The sequence below is a fragment of the Falco naumanni genome, chromosome 9 (genome assembly GCF_017639655.2).
Source record: "Falco naumanni isolate bFalNau1 chromosome 9, bFalNau1.pat, whole genome shotgun sequence".
Taxonomy (NCBI): Eukaryota; Metazoa; Chordata; class Aves; order Falconiformes; family Falconidae; genus Falco; species Falco naumanni.
This window is the reverse complement of record NC_054062.1, coordinates 37948162-37971203: the sequence shown is the minus strand read 5'-3', so window position 1 is coordinate 37971203 and position 23042 is coordinate 37948162. Positions and strand designations below refer to the sequence as shown.

Here is a 23042-nt window from a genome sequence, read left to right as displayed (position 1 = left end):
GCATCCACCAGATGATCTACTTTTTGGTCACACTTTATCTCATGATCAGCTGGGCTGGAACACTGAACACATTGTCAATTGTTTAATGATGGAAAAATAAAGCTCCATGCTGCAGTTGATGTTTACTAAGGTGTTGATGAGCTATTCATTTCACCAGGGCAGAAAGCTCAGTGGAAGAAATGCTGGTAAACGTAATCAGATGTTGAAAAATATTTAATACTGTTTCTATGTCATTGTGGCTATGTCTTTTCATTGGTACTTTGTGATAAGTATACAGCATATCCAGTAACTTAAGCATGTGTATACATGCGTAAATGCAAACTCATACAAACTGTAATTTATACTTGTGCATGAAGAATGTTCACTGTTTTAAACAACTGGCTAATGTTAACTCTTAAAATGATTATAAACATTATGGTTTGCATCAGATTTCCCGTGCTTACTGGAACATTGAGAACTGAATATTGCGGATATATTCCACACACTACAATAACGTTAAAGTGAAAGGTGAAATTCAACCCTGTAAAGAAAAGTTCTAATAATTAAGTTTAAAAAAAAAACCCCAAAACAAAATAACAAACAGCCAACCATACTGGTAATACGCTGAATTTCACAACAATTCTGCAGCCAAAATGGTCTCACAAGTTCTGCTACTTATTCCTACCTTCTGCTCAGTCTCCAGAGAAGCCACACGAAACAAATAACATATTATCCATACAAGGACTTCAGTACAATGTAACAATTTCAAACCTTCCACTTTCATCCTAAAATGAAGAAATTAACAAACAAGCCAAAGCAAACCCAGAAATCATTCTCTTATATAATCAAGAAGACCCCAGGGCCAGATCAGGAGTAGGGCAGAAAGGCTTCCAGATTAATATCTGTCACTTTCATTTTCAGTTTCTGTAGTCTTTAGGAGTTCATACTTGCTCACCCACAAAATGTGTCTGATTTTATTGCTTCACTATATATATATACTCAAAAGTTTCCATTTGAAGGTTGCCTCCTTATGATACTGCAAGAAAAGCCAGCCTACACAATTTTCTTCTTTGAGGAATCCAGGAATCACTTGTTCCTTTGGAAGAATGTTGATGTTCCATAGAAAAGAAGATGTGAGTTACTAATATCCTTTTTATACAAGTGAAATAAAGTGATAAGGTTGCAAAGAAAACACATTCCACTTGATTTTAAATAATGACAAGAAATCTTTTGTGTTTGGCTATTCTGATTCCTCCTTGTCATGTATATGCTTGTGGTATGCCTGAGTGGAAAGCTCTGAATTCTTCCTCTTTGAAACACTGAATGGGATAAACCTGTTTTGCTAGAGTCTGTTTCTTTGAGGTCTTATACATAGTGGAACCATTTATATCTGAATCAAAAGAGATGAGAGACTAACCATTAACAGAGCTGAATCTTGCAACACTCCTTTTAAACAGGTAACCACATAAAGCATGATGTCAAATGAAATTAAGTCTAAACTCTTTTCTTCTTTAATAAAAATTACCTGAGGTAGGGGGGAATTTTTAAACTACTGCTCATGGTTGTTTCTTTTCTTGTATCACAGTTGAGAAACCTCAGTCCCTTCCTCCTGAATATATTTTCAGACACATCCAAATCTTTGCTTATGTTAAAACATCATCAAAAGAGAAAAGCATTAGTCTACCTGTCAGTTTGCGACAGCAGAGCATTTTCTGGCACTTGGCAAGTCATTCCTAGAGGACTTGTTCAACATATGGCCAAATGTTACATAGAAAGTAAACCAACATATGTTCAGCATGATGAAGGAAGGAGGAGGAAAGCAGAAATTATTGGCAAAAGTCAGTCTCTGGTAGCACTCACCTTGTTTTCCACAAAAGATCAAGTCTAAAGATTCTACGTCTCTGTCTTTAGCCTATTGCATTTGTCCGTAATACTGGGAGAACAGTTACATTTACAGTGTCTGTAGCTTTTCACTGTATGGTCGGTCAACACACGTATCACACCTGCCTTTGCTTCCTCTCTGGCATATCATTTGTACCTTACAAACACTTTGTTGTTACTGATGCTTCATGCATAGCAAAAGCATACTATTGCAAAAGTTTCATCTATCAGCTTTTTTCAGTTTCTTCTTTAGAGAAAATTAAAATATTTTAATGTTAAAGCTCAGAGATTAACAGTCACATACCTTTTAGGGCCAGATTTTCAGAATTCATACTGTTTTGCTTTTTCACAGTCACTTCTGGAGACAAAATTGCAATCAAGTTTGTGGAAACAAAGACAACTAGGCTTTAAAAGTTCTGACACCTGCATAAATCCACCATAGCACCGAAACAACAAGAACAGCAGTGAACCCTAAAGGTAAAAGCAAATCACTGCCAAACCATAAAGTTCTGGGAACTGGGCAATGTTTTCCTTCTGTTTCCTTGTAACTGCAGGAAAAGATAAGCCAGGTGACAGGCTGGGGACCAAAGGAGCTTTTGCAGCTGGAAGTTTCCTACCAGCACAGGTAGCAATTTGAATTTCTGATGGTAACGGGGAGAAAGCAGAGCCTGAATTGAGCCTATGGAGGTTGCACTCATACTCCTATTCAAACAAGCCACATTGATCACTCATACATATAGTTACAATAGGAGAAATTTTATCTGTTACAATCAGTAAAACAACTGAGTGCATTCCAGGCACCATTTTTTAACTGGCAAATGTTGTCCTCTTAGTGGGTGAGGTTATTGAGAAACTGCAGGTGTACAGATGACAACTTAGTATCAAAAAAAAAACCAACAAACAAACACAACACCCCTAGGCTAAACAAAGACACTGAAAAATTGTTTTGAAAATGTATTCTTTTTACCTCACGCTTTTACAACTGGAACTATAAAGGGCTACAGCACTATCTGTGATCCAGCTAAGTGTTACAGGCTGGATGATGATTCTGCTTCTGTTCTACAGAAAGAACCAAGCCATAAAAATGGTGAATTTTAATCTTAAAGTTAATCTGCAAGCCAAAAAACAAAGGCGCTTATGCCCTCTTCTTTGCCTATCTCACCCACCTCTGATTCCCACCAGGCCAGCACTGCCACAACCCCAAAACACTGGTGTCCCTCCAAAGGTGAGCTGAACATCTGCAATACTAACATGAAAATGCTGGTGGTGAGATAGGAAGAAAAAGAGTTAAGCCCTGCAGCGTTCACTGACAAGTAGTTCAATGAATCTAAACAGACTGTAGTCCAAGAAACAGCAAGACATACTCCAAGATTGCACTGAGAGTACAACTAGATCTCTGACTTTTCATCCATCTTAATGTCCTGTTGCTTCTCCAGGACCGTCAACATGTTGTAGCTCACAGTATGGTTACAGATATTCTCTGACAGCCAGAAGAGAGGTGAGCTACTTTGTTGTGAATTAATGTATGTTCTCATTTTTTAGCGCACAGTATTTGTTTCCTTCTTCAAAGCAGCAATATGGCCCTTGGCCAATTCCAAGACGTGGATGTAATCCCTGACGCCTGTTCCATCGTCCGTCTTGTAGCCGTTCCCAAACATGCTCAGCAATGATGACACCAGTTACTAAGCAATTGCATTGCTGGCTGACAAACTAATGTTGCAGGTTTCCTTTGGCTGTATCGATCAATGCTTTCTTGGTTTGCTCACCAGACATCCACTCTACCTGGAAAGGCTTCTTACAAAAACCAAAACAATCAAGCCACAATTTTTTTTTTTAATTTTATCCCGGAAAAAGAGTATTACGCATCCTCAGCAAACTTTTACTTCAACAACTGACTATGCTGTTTATCTCTGACAATTAAAAATTTGCATTCAAAGGAAGATACTTCTTCAGCAAATTCAGGAGTTTTAACTCAGTTGTAAAACCTCACATGTTACTTTGGCTGGTAGAAGTCAAAGAGCACATTCCCAACTTCATGCAGAACTGGATCAAGGACAGTCACATCAGGTTTGAATAGTCTAGCGTGTCCATGGTGAACAATGAAAAGCCCTGAAGAAAGAGATCCTGGAAGCAAAACATGTGCATTAGGACAGCAGTGTCCTACTTACAGCGATACAGGGTTATGGGAAAGCTACTATAGCTTGTAAGGAGCAATGGTCTGATAAAACTGTGTAATTTCTGGATCTGCCTCAGGAAAAGCAGGGTCTTGCCTAGTGATCAGTGTGCAACAAACATCTCTAAAGGAGAAGGAATCTTTCTTTATGAAGATTTCCATTTCAATCCCATTGAAACAGCAGCTCCCAATTTCCTGCAGAGCTGGACCCTTGCCTTTGCTTACACAGCCTCCAGACACCAACTTGAACAAGTCTTCCATCCTTGAACCTTAAACTTTCAAACCTTACCGCTTCCCAACTCCATGACATTGTGAGATGGAAATAAAAACCCCCTCACTTTTTCTCATACCAAAGGAAACAAATCCTTTCGAATAGCAAGCTGTCACATCTACAACTGCTGTCGGAAACTGTAGCTCTGCTCAAGGCAGGGCAGCCAAGAGAGCCATGGGGCTTTAAAAACTAAACAGGTGGGAGGGGATATTCCAGATTCAGGGAGCTCGGGGCTCCTTGGGGCTCAGTCCATGGAAAGCTGAAGGCACAAAGGAGGACAAAGCCTGCTACCTACTGTACATATACTCTTGCACTCCTGTCCTGGTTTCAGCTGGGAGAGAGTTTTGGGTTTTTTTTTCTTAGAGGCTAGCACAGTGCTGTGTTTTATATTTAGTATGAGAATAACGTTGATAACATACTGTTGTTTTAGTTGTTGTAAGTAGTGCTGACCCTATGTCAAGGACTTTTCAGGTTTTCCATGCTCTGCCAGTAAGCAGGTGCACAAGAAGCTGGGAGGGAGCAGAGCCAGGACAGCTGATCAGAACTAGCCAAGGGGATATTCCATACCATATGACATCATGCTCAGTATAGAAGGCTGGGGGAAGAAGGAAGAGGGGTGCATTTGGAGTTACGGTGTCTGTCTTCCCAAGTAACCATTATGCATGATGGAGCCCTGCTTCCCTGGGGATGGCTGAGCACCTGCCTGCCCATGGGAACTGGTGAATGAATTCCTTGTTCTGCTTTGCTTGCATGTGCAGCTTTTGCTTTACTTATCAAACTGTCTTTATCTCAACCCATGAGTTTTCCCACTTTTAGTCTTCTGATTCTCTCCCCATCCCACTGTGGGGGAGTGAGTGAGTGGCTGTGTGGGGCTTAGTTGCCAGCTGGGGTTAAACCACAACTCCTCTGCACCTTCACCCAAAACCTGTTACATTCTCTTCCACCACCTGAACACTGCAAACTGAACACAACTGGCTCTTTGCAGCCAGAGTATCGTGACCCGCAGCCAGTCTTCTGAGGTCTTCCCTTCATGACATCCAGCCAGGGACTGTGCTCTATGACCTTCATGCAGAACACAGTCCCCCAGAGATGCTTTGGCCCATTTACACTTGTTGCCAGTCTTCATTCAAAGCCACTGCATCTACAGTCCTCTAACTGGTGAATGCCTCTACAAGGTGCAGACAGATTTCACACACATTTACCTTATGAAGAGGAGAGAGGCCAAAGCCTTTAGTACCTAATCATTTAAAAAACACTTTCAGATTCTTCATTTAAAGCATTTCTATCTAAAGACAAGCATAGTTTCGTAATTCTATCTCAGGCTATCAGTATTAGGGCACAGATAATGGGATAAATCACGGTTTAAAAATGGAACATACTAAAAGCAAAACACTTGTTAATTGAACAAGTTCTACCAAAAAGTCTGTGGATTTATCTGCGTAACTCCTATTTCCTTCCATTTGTACCTGGGCACTACTTAAAGCAGTTAGTAATGTAAGCTAAGAGAATCAGATAGTGATCCTACAAACAGAACTACTATACCAACATTTAATGTCATTAATATGAATAACTTTGGAATTCTGAGGATTTTGCGAAAACCCCTCCAAACCAATTATTTATTATTTACTAGTTAGGGTGCATAGTCCCTAACAGCATAGAAAGCTACTTGCAGAGAACGCTTGATAAGCATGTTAGGAATATTTAAAGTAACATTTGAGCATATCTTTGTGTAACTAAAACAAACCATTTCTCCACTTACGTGTTGTATCTAATTGAGTTGCCCCTACTTCAGGAACAACTTTTTATCATCTCAAAGCAAATTATTCAGGCATAATGGTCTCTGACTTAAAAGCTGTTCTATAAGTTACTGCTTAAGTATCTCTCAAGTATACATATTTTGGGAAGCATAAATACACACAGAGTACACGTGTAAAACTCCACCTCTCCTTATGTAATGGAAATTTTGCATGCTTTCTTTCTGCAAATGGAATTTCCTAGTTTCAAATACATTGCCCTTGAGGGTATCAAGTAATGTGATAAAACAATGAAAGGTTTTTGCTGTTACAATGAAGGTCAGTATACAGTGGACCATTTCTTTTGTCTCACTTTTCAGGATGATCAGAGCATTGAGGCGATAAGAGGGAAGCTAGTGCTTTTATGTGATGCAAAATCATCAAGCTGTATGTCCAGTCATTGCCTGGTGCTGCACTGCAGCTTCTGAAACAAATCCTCCCGTCCCCAATGACATTAGGAGAGCTCAGGGCCTGCTTCTATTTTAAAATGACAGAAGCATTTTCACTTTAAGGTTGAAAATATTCTTGATCACAGTATCTGACATTATTGTTTTGAAAGAATCATCATAATTTATTCATTTATTAAACACATACATGTGGAAGTAAAATAAAGTGATCGGACTAAAGTGTAAACAGTATGCATGGAGCCCACTGCGAATGCAGATGGAATTTCTATGGTTCACCTGACGCTTGTCTGTTTTAATGAAGAGAGTGAATTGCACAGCACAGTAACTGCATTCCACGCTGCATACACCACCATGCAGCCGCAACTATTGGGGACAAATCCTCCCTTTCTTCCAGCTTTACAGTATTCTTTCTGATTTAATCACCCCATGGGATATTGGAGAAGGCTCGCTAAGATCTAGGAGCGAAAGTCTGTAACTTAAGCATGCTAGCTAAACTGGTAAGAGGAAAATTACCAAGAAAAATTCTTATTTTCCTCACCCCTACCCTCCCCACACATAGAAGTTGAAGAATAGATGAATTCTTTGTCTGGTTGCCATGAAAACTAAGAGATGTAGCCTTACCTCAGAGGAAATGATGTTATGCTCACACAATGAATAAGAAATGAGAGCTGCATGGTCCTACCTCAGCAACACAAAGCTAAGTCAAAAAAGAGTCTTTTAAAACCCAGGCATGTGTGGATTCTAATCAGCTCTGTTTATAACGTATGATCATAGTTAATTGTTCATTAATTCCACCATGTCATTTGTTCAGAGATTATACCCTCCACATAATGAATGTTTTGGGGTACTCTCCCGCAGAGGAAATGAAAATAGATAATAGCTGTGATTTTAAATAGTCATCTTAGCAATCTTAGGTTTGAATCCATTGACCTAAACCAGTTTTTAAAAGGTTTCAAAACATTAAAAAATTGTCTGTTGTCTTGAAAAAGGAAACAGGCATGTGTAAATCAACATGTGTACACAATTGATACATTTCTCTCTAGCACTCGGCCTCACCCTGAAAGCCACTTCTGTACAAAGCCTTCCCCTGCAGGGGATGGGAGGGGTGGAGGGCCTCCAACCTCCAGGTGCATAATTTACCCCCAGTTCAGCAGGCAGCCCAGATTTTAGTTAATTGCAATTAGTATTGATACCATTGCAAACACTGAATGGAATAGTCACTAGAAGAGCACACAGCATGAAAATGCCCATATTAACGGTAATGCAGATGTTCATCTTTCGCTCCTGGATTTAGGAAAAACTTTAGTAAATTAACTTACCCCACTTTATGAGATGTACTTGTGCTATGTCAGAAAGAACATGCTCATCTGAATAACACCAATGCTTAACTGAGTCTCCAGAATCGCAGATCTGTCAAGAATGACAGTACATGCCCAACTGCCATCACCATGGGTTTATATTTCATTTCACTTGCAGTTTTAGGGTAAATTGATCCTTAATAGTTTTCACGAGACTGAATTTGCTATAGGGTCATGATGTATATGGAGGGCTGTCGCAAAGACAGCAGTGTTAGTGATTGAAATGGCTCCCTTTGTTCACAGCAATGAAACAAAATCTGGGAAAAAATCACCAGATTACACAGAAATTATTTTAGGAATCCCTTGCTGAATATAAATGACACATTGTAATCCAAATCCAAATTTTCAGCTTTCCAAAACACTACCAAAGAAATTTCAAAACAAAAAAAAAAAAATTAAAATGAAACCCTTTAGTTCAACATGCCAAAACAAAGCTTTCAAGTGCCTGATTTTTTTAATTTTCAAAATTTAAGTCAGCATTTGTAGTTTGTTTTGGTGTTCATGTTGCTGACAAATACTTAGTTAGGCTTAAATCAAATTTGTGACTTTAAGTATATTAAAATCTCTATTTTTCAAATTAAGAAATTCTTATCTGAAAAAATTGGCCTGAATTAATTGCTAGGCTTTGGCCAGTATGTTCCAAATTTACATTTGGTTTTGGCATACAAATAACTGCCCAAAGGAGCATTTATATACTTGCACTTTATATATTGGATTAATATTTCTGTAACACCAGTTATACAATGAGTTAATTAGCTGCTTAATAAGCATGATTAAATCAATAATATGAGTGCAATTATCAGCTGTGACTTAGTGCTAAGTGGCCTTCCTTGCCTTATTTGATGGGCTTACTGTTCTCACCTCCAAGGTTTTCTCGCTGTCAGTGTTTGACCATCATTTACTGAGGTACAAATATTGATGACGTGGGTTTAAAAAGAAATACTCACCTATGAAGAAAAGAAAGTCTTTGAAATGCCAATTTTTTTAGTAGAACAGAATCGTCAATATTTCAATCTACAATTCATGGTAAATTACATCATCTTCAGCTCACAAGCGCTTGCACCCAACCTTGTTTGCACAGAGCTGGCATAACTGACAGCGTTTCAGGATGGACCTTTTCTTCTAAGTTTCAGGATGGACCTTTTCTTCTAAACTCTCGCTTCTGATGGGGTAAACGCCATGGCCCCCATTCAACACATCACTTAAGACTGGATTCAGCTTTAAGCAGACAGTCCTCCCTCTGTACTCAACTGAATTACAAATAAACTTAAGTGCACGCTTAAGTACTTTGCTGGATTAATGCCAGAATATTTAGTACTTTTGACTAACAAGACCCATGACAACAGAAACAAAGATATTGTGGAGTTTGCTGAGTCATTTGTGAGCTCTGAGAAACAACAGCACAACTTTGTATTGTCTGTTTTTCTGGCTGAAAGCAGAAGTAAAAATTTAAAGATTTCAAAACCAGAAGCTGACCAAAGTTTTGCTTTCCTGTCAGCTCAACACCTGAGCTGATCAGCCCATCTAGTTGCAAAACATTTTGCTTTCTGAAAACTGCAATCTATGACCAGCACATGGCATCATTCTTTTCTATGCATTCCAATTGCAACAGCTGATGCATCTTTTGCAGCTAGAGTTTTTTAAAAGCAAAGCAAAGACAACCTTTCCTTGATCTAATGCAAGTGAACTTAGTTCTCTGGAGGAAAAGATTTATTTCGTTCCCTCCTTCTGATGAGACAGGCGAGTTCCCCTCATTTTGCAGGATATATTACAAGTGGTTTGACTCCTTCCCACATGCACTCCCATTGCATTTGGCAGCATCATTCAGGAAAGGCAATAATGCCATGGCCCATGGGTCAAATAATTTTAAAAGTAATTCTAAGTACAATGTAACTATATTTAAAAAACATGCAGCACCTTTTAGAGTGAAATCTTAACGTTTTTAATGCCAGCAGTATATTAACAATGAAAGGCCGAAGGACCAGCTTTCCTCCACTGGCTTCATTGGACTGTTAGTGTGCAGCGCCAGGACAGCCATCAACAGTCTCCCACAAAATGTAACTGCCCTTTTCTCATTTCAGAAGGAAGTTTGAAATCCAAAATTATCATCACTGCTCTGCTATTAAACATTCTGGTTCTGCCATTTGCAAAAAAGTGCATATTATCATTCTGAGGTTGGTTAATACACTCCCTCTGATTTATCTCTGACTTCATCCTCTCTTGCCACCACACTTCCCCTGAGCCGCCATTAATGTCTTCTCAGCAAACAGCAGGATGTATGCAAAATAAGGTTGCTACATATTAATCCTACTGTACTGCTAGAAAACCCTCCCTAAAGCTATGCAGCCCTGATCTGTTACTGTCAAATATAAGAACTACAGACACAGCATTGAATCACAGTAACTGGCTACCTGTGAAATAAAACTGATTCCAGGCAACCCTTACGTTAATTAGACTTCATATGTTCGATTTACGTTTGCATGAGCAAAACTATCTGAAAGGCAAAGGACTGAATATTCATCTGAACAATAAATGCATTAAAAACCTGATACTAACAAAACCAACTGCTGCTACTTAACATGCATGTTTCTAAAAGAATAAAAATGCTGTTTTGAATAACTAAGACAAAACTGAACCCACAGGAAGATACAATGTATTGCAAAGTGCCAGTCAGAAGCCCCTAAAAGCTCTGTCAGGGATTTTGCTGGCTAGCTTTGTAAAGTCTCCTCCCATTCTCCATCCAGTTTTATTTTTTCACTTTGTATATTTCCTCACTCTTTCCTTCAGATATTGTTTAGTTTTAATATGAATATATAATCTGTGATTTTATTTTCCTTTTGAGATGTTACCTTTGCTCCTTTTTCAGGCAATTCTTTCAGACAACTCTTTTCTAGGAAACAGGCAAGCAGGCACAGAGAGCATGTCTTGCAAAAACTAGGACAGAGATTCTGACTTGTCAAGAAAACATGAGAAAATTTTACTGCAAATGAAGAAGACACACACAGAAAGCCATGAAGCCGAATTTTGTTTTCACCCCTAAACTTTTTAACAATTAATTTTTTATTTTTTTTATTTTTTATCAGACTGCTATTTTAGGGAACAATTGCTATTTTGTAGGCGTAAATGAATTGCTCAATATCGTACCAGAAATATCTTAGAACTGACAAGCACTGATTAATTTGTGGTTACTCTTTGTATGTGGACCTTGACAAAGCATTAGGCTACATATCCACAGTATAAATTCATGCAACCAGGTAATGGATAAGAGATCTTATCTTTTCAAGGACTTAATCAGAAGCAATCTTTCGGATGTCCTCCAGCCAATTTAATTTCTCACCCTGCTATATAAAGCTGGAGGGATTTTGTCTTTTTGCTTACTTAATAGCTGAATTTCTCCCCCTAACAAGCCAGCAGCTCTGTCTAGGGAGGAGGGGTTCACAAGGACCACTGCAGTCTCACAGCAGCAATGCAATCAGAGAGCAGCAGCCCCGCAGGCAGCACTCCCTTGCAGTATGGCTGATGCTTTCAGGGAAGAGAGCCATCCCTTTAACCATCTTATCACCCATACATCACCTGTACTGCCCATAGAGCCTATCTGCACTGTCCTGAAAGGAACCACAGGCCTCCTTGAACTCTGCACAGTTTGGAGCCCAGTCCCCAGTAGAGACTGAGTTTTTGCTGGCTTTGTCCTATTCTGCTTCCTCCCCTCTTGGGTTTTAGCTACTGACTCAGCCTGAGCAAAACATTGTGGGTTAACAAGGAGCTCCTCAAAACAAGAGGTTCAACTCCCAGCAGCTAGTTACAGCCAAAATACAACCAAATTTCTAGGTCAGCTGCCCTCTGTATATCTCCCCTTTAATCGCTGCTCCCATTTCAAACATCAAGGCCCTTTCTAATGCTTTAATTCCTTTTTTCTCATCTTCCTTCAAACAGATTTGTTTTAAAAGCACACCAGCTTTGTTTGCTCATTTGCATTTGGTAGTAAACAAGGAGAAAGGGGCAGCTTTGCTGTTGGGAACAAAGGGCTGTGATTTTGAACAGCTTCCCTGCGGATCTTGTTTGGTCACAGCATCTCTTGGCTTTCCAACCCAAGGCAGATTGTGCATGTGGCCTTTCAAGCTGAATTTATTGCATATGTTCAGTGGTTCTTCTAATAGGACCTATGACTTGACCACAATTCAGTGAGTTTAGCTTCAAGGCTAACAGGCACTTCGGTCAACAAGAGGATACACACAATGTTATAAAATGCACTACATTTAGCCATTTTAGATTAAACTCATGCATTTCTAAAACCAGGATTTAGACAATTTTCCTGTATATTGGGTGGGCTAAATGGAAAGGATTCAGAAAGAGCTTTAAAAACTCTTTGGAAACAACATGTGTTTCTATCTGCAACTTAACTAGTATCATCAGTCATTCTAAAACAGCCTTTAGCCAATGGCTTGGTATACTTTGTAGAAGAAAATTAATCTAAATAACAATGAATTGGAAATTTATACTGAATACCAAGGGTCATAATTAGAATTGTTACCATGCATGCTTCCTCGCCACCAAAAGCTTTTTAAAAAGCATATACTTCTTTAAAAACCACATTTCTCCTCCAGAATTATGGCAAGACACCAGCAAAAACGCTCCTGAAAGCTGTGGACACAGCCAATAGGTCACACACCAGGGCATCACTGAGCAGCTCTGAGGACATTAAAAAACTATAAACCCTGCAGAGGCCTTATATTGTAGCAATGGTCCTTATGCAAGGCATGCAAAATATGTTCTATGTCAAGCACAGAAAAATAGTCAGTGTTGTAATTTGAAAAGAAAACCTTAAAATGGGTAAGAAGAAAAATATGGAGAGATTTTACAGAAAGGAAAACCAGCAACTGAATAAACTGCTGAAGATCAAACTGGAAGAGGCAGTGGGAGAATCCCCTACCGTTTGTTTGTTGCTTGAAAGACTTGGAAGTTTGCATACTTTTATGTGGGCAGTGTGTGCTGAGTGTGCAAAACATTTATTAAGCCTTCTTTAAGCATAACCAGACATTCTGACATTACAAAAAAGGTAGACAGGAAAGTATCAGATAGGAACATCAAACAACATACACTTTCCCATAACTGTTAAAAAGCGTTGGCTGTTCCTCAGGCTGCCCTACTTAGAAACTTTGATTGTGCACCCACTGTCACGAGAGATGTTTTCCGCTCAACATCTTTTTAATCTTTTCAGACTGGTAGAAAAACAGCAGTCTCTAGTTATCAGAATTTTAATGTTTAACAGCTTTTAAAGTGCTGGTGGTTTCAAATTAAGTGGTATGAAAAAAATGAGGGCTGCAGGTATCCACTGCATTCATTGATCCTCCTTGAAAATGTTTTCTTTGCTTAGATGGTAAAAATGCAATAAAGCCTTTCCCACCCACTTCTGAGCAATATTCAGAGTCTTGTGTAAGAAAAAGGAAACTTTCCACAGCCACTCTCCAGACCATAGTGTCTGCTACTGCATGGCCAAATAAATCCTCTTTTGGGGGAGTCTTCCTCAGCACTACAGCAAAGTGCTGCATTTACTCACACATACACTGAGGCTTTTTTTTAACCTGCTGCACCATGACGTGCTTGGTACACATATCTCTCCTCTTGGGGGATCTTTCCCCTCAGGCGTGGAAAGCACTCCAGGCTTATTTGCCTGTGCTTCAAGGGCCAGTCAGCAGTCTATTTCTGAATAATATCTGCATTAATTTTCCTACCCTACAGTCTGGGCATGGAAACATTAGCCTCAGCACCAGAGACGATTGCTAGATTCATATAAATCCAAATGGGGCAAAAGAACAGGTTACAGACTCAGATCACCCAGACACTGACATTTCCTCACAGGCCAATGGCAAATTCAGCTGATGAGATGGCTGCAAATGCTAAACGTTCAGCTAGTGATTAATGAATGGGAAGTGATTGCAATTTCAGAGATACCATGGTAGGGTCCAGAAGGAGTGGTGATGCAGTTACAGGAGAAAGAAAAAAAACTCTCTGGGAGAAAATAAAATTATTCAACCTATGAAGGAATCTCATCCAAAGCTCCAAACGCCTATATTTGTAAGACACTCTGATTACAACCCTGGAAAAATGACTTGAAAGTTATACATAGCTTGCTATAGTCAGTAGCTTAGTTCTGCCTTTGCTTTTCTCCTAGTGAAATGCCCTGTAAATTCATGCTGAGAAATGGAGGGAATACCTATTCAGTGAATACTGCACAGCTTTGCTTTTCTGCAAGTTCCCAGAGAACACGAGACCACCTCCAGATGGGGATGCTTGGCAGCTACAGGACACGTCACTGAGAAGGAAAACCATAGAGCTAGCTGTGACAATCTTGTTTAACCAAAGGAAGTCAACGGTGGGGATATTCTAAGTCCTGACATTTAAAAGTAATCCTCCAGAAAATGAACCATTGTGCTGAACAGAAAGTGAATTCCACAGCTGTATCTTCTACCAACACCAAATAGGGCAGGCAAAATTATGGTTTATTTAGAGGGTACAGACAGGATAGCATCATTGTGGTTTCTCATTTTAATACTTCCTTTACGGAAGGAAGCATATTCCTTTAGGATATGCAGATCAGTGTGCTCTAACTGAAAGGTCGATATCAACAACTGCACTGACTTGTGAATTGTTATGAGCTTTGTGAACTCAGAACATGATGCAGAAATTACTGGTGATGCTGTCTTTTGACGAATTTCAAAAGAAGAGTTGCAGTAGTTTTAAAAAGAGCATTTAACTTTTTGATCTGTTCTATGTAATGACTTGTTCTTTCAAATTGTCTTTTCATTTTAAAAAAAGGATTTATAATTCCTTTAGGAATTAATGACAGCAATGGAACAGGCTCACACTATAAATTACATAAATGAAGAAGCTGTTTATATACACCCCCATAGTGTACCCTTCTGAAAACACCACTAACAACTTTTGGATAGCTTCTCCCTAAGGACCCACACTGGCCAACAGCACTGGTGATGGGTTGAGCCCAGCTTTCCAGGTGCTGCTGCAGGGGAGCAGAGGGAACATGCTTCCTCTGAAATTAACCCCCTTGCAGCACCACACAACCTCTCCCAGTGTAAGCACTCCCTAACACAGATGGAGACTCACTGTGGGAAGCAGACACACTTTGGAGATGTCTGACTCAGAGCTATGGATAGACTGGTGCAAAGCACACAGTTGGGGAGTCACAACCAAATCCCTGACCACCACCTTGCCTCCTGCTCTCACCCTGCACACATATAAACTGACTCACATAGTACCTGCATTACATGTATGTTTTGCTGCATATAAATCCTTTACTTGTAGAGGGTATGAGTTTTTTTACTCACGCTGAACTCTTCAGCAGTGAGAGCTCAAAGATGCCATGCAAGCAGCTGTTTACAAGAGCAACATCCCCCAGTCTGGTGGATCACATCATCATCATTAGTGGAGAATAGTATTTGTGTAATACCCCATGATTACTCCTCAGTACTAGTGAACTACATGAGTACTTGAATTCAGATTAGTTACTAGCTGCTTTTCATCTATCAGAGTTCAAGGATTTGCACAATCATGGTGCTTACTTTTAAATATGATTATGCAAAACCAGCCACTTCAGCAGCTCCAGAAAATCCTTTCACTGCACTCAACTCAGCAACTACCTGTCTCCTCTTCCGACTTTCCTCCCAACTCTCTTACTCCAGCAGAGCCTGGGTACTTAACAACACCTAATTTCAAAAGGCAGAGGCTCCAGGGTTAAGGATGGGGCTGTAGCGCAGAGCTGAGCTGATAGGATTTCACAAAAAAAACCCCATACGCTTTTCTGCTTTCAAAAATACCTTCCATATTCTACAAAAATACAAACAACTGGCATATGATACCTTCATCCCACCTATACATATATACAAAGGTATAACAAATGAGTGTGGAACACATACATGTAATTGAAGCTTGTTTAGTGACCAGTGATTTTTTCCCTCGATATGCACCAAAATTGAGAGCTGTTCAGAAATCTGCTCGGAATCTACAAACCACAGTTTTCTGTAAGCCATCACTGATTTCTTTGCAGAAAGCAGGCAGTGATTTCCACTGACACTGGATCAGATATCAAAGTGACACATGCATCCCCTCCTTCCCAAGGGAAGCAAGTGACAAGATCACAGTGGTTTTTTGTACTTACAAATCACTGATTCCATAGATGAAGCACCAGGCACACCTGGGAGCCTGCCTGGCTCCTGGTAGAGATGGGGTCACCAGAGACACCAATTTTAACACTCCTGATGGAGATTTTGTTGAGGTAGCCTCCATCAGGCACTATGACATATGCAGATTGTGTGTCTGCATAACTTGCCATGATGGGGTAGCGGATACGTGTCAAGGTACTGACCTTCATTTCCTGCATGTGCTCATGAGAAATTGGTGTGTTAAGAGAGGCCTTGGAATATTACCACTTTTATCAAGAAGTAACTAAAGTCCTGTTAATTCCGGTTAGATAAATATGGAGTAGGATATATTCTGCACAAACTAGGATAGCAGAAACATAAATAAATCCCTTCTACCTTGTACTTATCTCTTTAATTATGAATGATTTTCAATGAAAAATTATGAACATACTGAAATGAACACTTGAACTGAGATTTAAAATTGATACATAAACTGTGATGGCACAACATATAATATATTAGACCCTTCAACTGCCCAATGAGATAAAATCCAAAACTGTGAATCAAACATAGCTGAACAAGTAAAATATTAGGTAAAATACATCATTCGGGTCATTAAAACAAAGTTTTCTAAATAATGCTTAGCTGAAGATGACTATATAGTACAGTATGTCCTGTATCTTTCTGCAACTAAAATAAATAAAGTTTTAGTTCTGGTACATAATACAAAGGCATTAAACTGTTTGCGTGTGTCTCGGAGCACTAAATCTCATGTGGGACAAATTCATGTTACTAAACAGTCATAACTTTCTAAATAATGGATAACTTCAGCTTATTGGCAAAATTATGATTTTTTTAAAACAAACACATCCCAAAGTGAATTTTCTTTTCAATTAACAAAACAATCTTCTTATTTCAATGTAGTTCCCCTGTCCACATTAGTCTTACTTGAATAAATACTAAAAAAAACATTCTGTTGCATTTCCCTTCCAAGTCAACATAAAGTGATATCAATGTCTGTAAAAAATAAAAACAAATGCTGAGCTCTTCCGTGGAGATCGGTAACTAGCCACCTTGTGGAGCACCGGCCAATAAAGTGGAGCTCCACACAAATACCATGCTCAGGCAACAGACACATAAGAAAGGTTTTAAAAAGTGTTATACAATCCCAAACATCCACCAGAGATGCCAGGGCCTGATCCGCAGAATGCCCAAAGCTTTCAGCTGAAGCTGCAGGGCTGGAGGATACTCAATACCTTTGAAAATGAGGACATTGCTTTAACTCGTCTCACTTACATGCACTGAATTATCCTCTGAAGACACTTATCTTTTCCATTTAATATATAGGGCTATAGCCCACGTTAGACAACTGAAGACAGGAACAGTGTGGGGCAGCTGTATCATCTCAGCTGAGCTCATTACCTAGAAGGGTCCCCACACATTCAAGTCTAATGGAGGCATTATTTAGTAGAAGGCCAAAGAGGTTTCCAACTTGTCAGGCGTGCTGGACCCAACCAAACCTTTACAGTTCTCTATGCCTTTACAACAGAGTCTTGCGCTATCCCTACTGCCTCAGTCAGAAAATCCCTATTGCGACTCTACCAGTGGCCTAAACAGCTGTAGAAGATTACTGATAAGCAGCAAATCTCGCCCTTTATTGCCCAAGCTTCCACTCAAATCAAAGTGAGAATACATCAGGTTTTGTGTGGGAATTATATTTTTTTTAATACAACTTGCAAATTTTTTTCTTCTCTATTTCTTTCTTCTACCCACATCACATACACCAAGACACTGGTTCTTAAACCTCCCCCCTTTTCAGTCAAACTGTGTGTGATTGAGCCCAACACTCAATTTTAGCAGGTGCTCAGTCAGTTCCATTGGTTGACAATCCTTTGGCTCACCGTAACAAACATTTAGTGAATGGAATTGTATCAAAGTATGCACAACATGCTTAAGCCATCAATTCAGGCAATTTAAGAGCTTGAAATTAGCAGTGCTTTGACTTCTGGCACAGGGCTGAATATTCATAACTACATAAAGAGATTTTTTTTAAAAAAAAAAAAATCTCTGTTCATCAAATACCAGCTTTGAACTTTCTTTTGCTTCAAAAGCATCCATTTTATCATAGAAGAGACATTTCCTCTGCCCCTCAGTGCTCTCCAAAAACCCCAAATAAAACCCAGCCTGGGTAGAAAAACCAGAAGGATAAAAGACTCCATCAATAACAGCCAGGTAGTTGAAACAATATTGATTTACACTCACTGAGAGTCCAACTCTAAGTCTAAGTCACCGAGCAATCTTCCTATAATGGTAAGGTCACCCATTATTAGTCCTCCCTCTTCCCCATCTCATCCCACCATGAGCTGGTAACATTAAGCATAACACTGTTTTTACAACCCAAACTGACATTTGCATAATAACAAATGGCCATCTGTTGTGACAGCACAATCCTGAGGCATCAAGAAGGTGAAGAGGAAAAGGTGAATGTTTTAAAACTGCCTAAATAAAAATGTGAATGTATTACAGTGCAAAAAAATTTCTGGGTTTATAAACAGCAAAGTAACACTGAGCAGTGCCCACTTCAAATGATGCTGTAGTGCTACCCACACAATACAATGTAGTCTTTTCATTCCTTTGGGGGTCATCTTCAAAGAAGGAATTGTTTTTCCAACTGAATAGAAACACTCTTTAACCACCAAACCCCACGCTGGTAAGAATTCAATGCTGCTAGAGATACTCCATCCACCAGTGCCCCTAAACATCTATCAAAAATAGCTTTCAAATATTTAATTAGATTAACCTCTAATAGAGCATCATGTCTACAATCAAAGATATGACTGAAATTTTCCTTACACCTAGGAAAGATTCACTGACTTCGCAAATTTTCCTTCAGGCCCTAAATCTACACAATCTCCTCATTTAGCGTAGGTCATGTTCCCAGACTGTAGAGCAACATCTGCCTGGTTTGTGCCTTAACACAAATGAATTAAGAAACAATCATCTGTGCTCAACCTATGTAGATTCTACTACTGTCAACAAACTGTTCGGAAACCATGAAACAGATCTCTCTGATCCTGAGAGTTGTTTAAAAATAGTGAAATTAATTTTTTTTAAAAAATGGATGGAGATTTGTACTTGTTACCTGAAGTAAATGCCTTGAACTTCACATTTTAAGCTTTACTTGGTAACTGATAGATTTGTTTGCATGTGAACTCTGCACCAGTTCCAACCCAAACTTCTTTTTAAAAGGGGCATGTGCCTGTCAGAGAAAGAATTATCCCTGTTTTCAATAAACCTGCTTGATTATCACTGTGAACCAAACTGAAGAAGCCACTTGAGCTGAAGCTGGTATGCACACAACCCTTTCCTCAGGTTAATTGTGGGGGTGCAGCTGCTGATTTTTTTCAGGCTCATGAAACCTTGGCATGGCTGAGATCCATAAAACATTTGACAGCCCCAAGAGAACTGAGGGGAAAGGAAGCTGTAGGATGACTCCAGCTAGGATATGATGATGCCCTCCTGGGGTCCCGCTGCCCCTGGGAGGTGTTTCCAGCTCTGCTGCCTTGGGCAGTCCAAACGATCTCCCACAGGCCTTACAGCCAGGTGCAGAGCCCAGCCCAGAAGATGCACAAGCTCCTTGAAGCCACATGAACAGCTGCCCGCCTACAGGTTGATCATTCCTGACACAGCATTTCAATTTATACCCATTAGGAAATTGCAGGGCAATTTTTCCAGCATACCTGAAAGTATAAACCTTCAAACACTGAGCCTTACGATGAAATTACCAGGATTTGTGACATTGGCATCCATTACTCTCCCTGCTGCACACAAGTTTGTAGCAGCAGAGGATGTGACAGCAACAGCCTTTAACATCTCAGAGACGGCAGCAGCCAGGCTTTGCATTATGATCAAGCTATTCTGTGTTCCCAAAGAACATGCCAGCTCCTAAGCACTACATGCAAATGGAAACCACTTCAGTCCTGCTGAATACTGTATAAAACATAAATCATTGAGTATGTGCCAAGACCTGCCCTTCTTGTCTACTATGTACCGAACAGAGAACATAAAAAAATAAGATTTCACCTTTATTTTAGGAACAGCACTGACTAAGCAACTAATTTCTTTCCAGGCATTATTATAGGATAAGCAATTTCTAGTTTTCACAAACCAAACCATGCACAACAGAGCCACACTATAAGGAATCAAGCAAGCCGTTCTATCAATCCCCTATTATTAGGGGTGGCTTGGCTTGTTCTGTGATACCATTTAAAGCTCAGGTCTGCCCTTGGGCGTACTGAAACTATTTGCAGTGTAGGACACCGCACAACCATACAGAGGCAAAACTGCTTGAAGCTGTAATATAAAGCTGAACAAAATATACAGGAAAAGTATATCGTGCAGACCCCTCACTGTATTCACTTCAATTGTTGGCCCCATCTCTTTCTCTTACATGAGTTAAACTATTTAAGCTCTGAACCTCTAGAAATGTCTTTAATTCAGGCAAACAGAAAGAGCATGGTGGGCCCACAGGGCACACAAGCACAGTGTCTCTACAGAGCTCAGTGCGGCAATTTGAAAATATCTCACCTTGAAATTAAATGGGATTGGATATCATACAGGGGTTTGTTTTGTGTGTATTTTTAAAAAGGTCATTTCTCTCGTACAAGTATTGAAGCAAGCCTTAACAAAAACATTATTAAACTGTAAATTGCTTAACCAGTCAAAAGCAGTGAAATATTACCCTCAGACTGCAATCCTCAAACTAAATAGGAACATAAATCAGCATGACTGTTGCTGGTATCATCAAGTCTAGGACACCGGGTGCTCCCACCAGCCTTACTTTCTAACCTTTGGCTGCCTTGGTGTCCTTAATGTATAAATTATCCAGAAACATTAGCATTCTCTGTTGTTCCAATGTGACTGGAAGACCCTACAGGATATTTCTGTATACTGCTTAAGCAAAGGGTTAGCTTTGTGCAGTATCATGTGATCACCAAAAAAAAAAAAAAAAAAAAACCCGAGTACTGCTTGCTTGTGGGTGGTGCAGAGGAACAAGAAGTGACTCACAACTCATAGTGGAAAAATTGGGGGGAAAATGTTTTAAATAGTCAGGAAAGTACAAAATGGCAAACCACAATTATTGGGCTTCCTACGCCCTATGTACTGGGTGGTAAAACCATGTCTTTGCTATGAGAAGACTGATGCCCAAATGTATAAATGTTAAGTGAAGCAGTTGCAGCTTTTTGCTCCATTTTCCTAGGAAAGAGAGCCTCTACATGCCCTGAATCTGCAAAGTCCTAAGGAAAACCAGAAAGAAACTGGAATAAGTTACCAAATTCCACTGTGACATGAGGAGGCTGGGGGTGAAGGGAACCCCCAAAAAAGGCTTTGGTGCAGCAAAAGCTATTTAATCTCATTCTTAAGATACAGAAATAAAACATTGAAAAAAATCCGCACATTTGAGTTTAATAGGCTAATATTTATTCATGTGCCACTCTGGCTGCTAAGACATTTCCTTTCTACAGCCCTGTGTTGTATAAACAATAAAGCATTTTTGTCCACAAAGCAATTGTCTCACCTCACTGAATCAAGAGCCTCTCACTGCCACATCCCTTCGATATTGTTCTAATTGCAATCTGCGAGAAAGTACCCTTATGCAGACAGTACGTAGCTATAGTTGGGCACGCTATTGTTAAAACTGAGCACATTAAGCACAACGTGGGCTTCCTGCATCATGAGTAGAGTTAGCTGAGAGACTATACATCTTAGCTCACAAGCCATAGGTACACATGGTTGACAGGCCAGCTCCTAGAATTCTTAACTGCTGTGCTGTTTTCAGCTGGCGGGAAAAAACCCACCCTGACAGACCTGCACACAACCTAAAGAGCAGACAGGAAAAACCTCACTAATTCGGGTCAGTTTCAAACAGCAGCACCTCAAAATTGCCCCCAAAGACAGACTCTTACTTTTTCACTTTCCTTTGTATTGGAAGATGATTCAGAAGATCTGTATGTACACATTCACACAGAAAAAATACCTACGGTTAACACGCTGCAGTACATTCGCTGCAGCCATCTAAACAGTCTCCTAATGTGCTCACTAGAACAGAAGGCAGTGGGTTTCTTAGTGCTTTTCATTATGTATAGTACTGCTATGGCAGAGGGGAAAAAAAAAAAAAAGAAAAGGGCAGGGAAATGCTGACTCTCACCCAACCAAAAGATGCACATATGTTAGAGGAAATCTACATGTCATTTAGGAAGCACATGCACCACTTCTCTGAGCATATGAAGATTATCCGGTCCCCCCTTAGGGGGATTTCACAAAGGCACACAGAAATACTACATACCCAGGTTTCCATTAAGACAACTGGCTTCTTGATATGTTCTTGAAAAATTATAATAAAATACAGCCAAAGACAAGAAATCATGGCAGGGCCTTATTTCTATGGAGCGGAGTACAAGGTGTCATTTTTAAGGACATATCCACAGAGCTGCCAAAGTGGCTGGCCTCTTTATCTGTCATTATGCCACAAACCATAACTATTTTGCTTTATACCTTAGAGAGAAACAGCAAGACTGGAATCACACAGAGGCTCCTGAACTGAACAATGAGCAATGCAGTGCCTGCTGAATTTTTCAAATCCTAGTTTGCTGGAGGGTTTTCTGCAGCTAAAACAAATCTACAGCAAAGAAAATCCAGGCTCTGCAATCTCAGTCACATATTTCCCTAACAAAAGAAAGTTGCTAAAAACAGATTGTTAAAGCCCAATTCTGTAAAACAGTTCACCCTTAGGAAAAAAGAGAAACACTGATACACCTTATTTCTGTAACATAATCCCAAAAATGGATGTTTCAGAAGCCAAACATGTGACACAGTCCCAACACAAAGAAAAAAAAATCTGCCTCCACACACATCCCTTTTAAGTACATGTATGTAAGGCTAAACTATTATGCTGTAAACCTATGAGAAAGCTCAGCATTTAACCTCACATCATGGTTACTAACTATTTTCAACTCAGAAACAG

The 23042-nt window shown here is 39.7% G+C and overlaps 1 protein-coding gene across 30 annotated transcripts in view; it reads right to left on the bottom strand.

Moving 5' to 3' along the window:
• ANK3 (ankyrin 3) overlaps positions 1-23042 on the bottom strand; it is a 374073-nt gene that overhangs the window by 184527 nt on the left and 166504 nt on the right. The window lies entirely within an intron of this gene.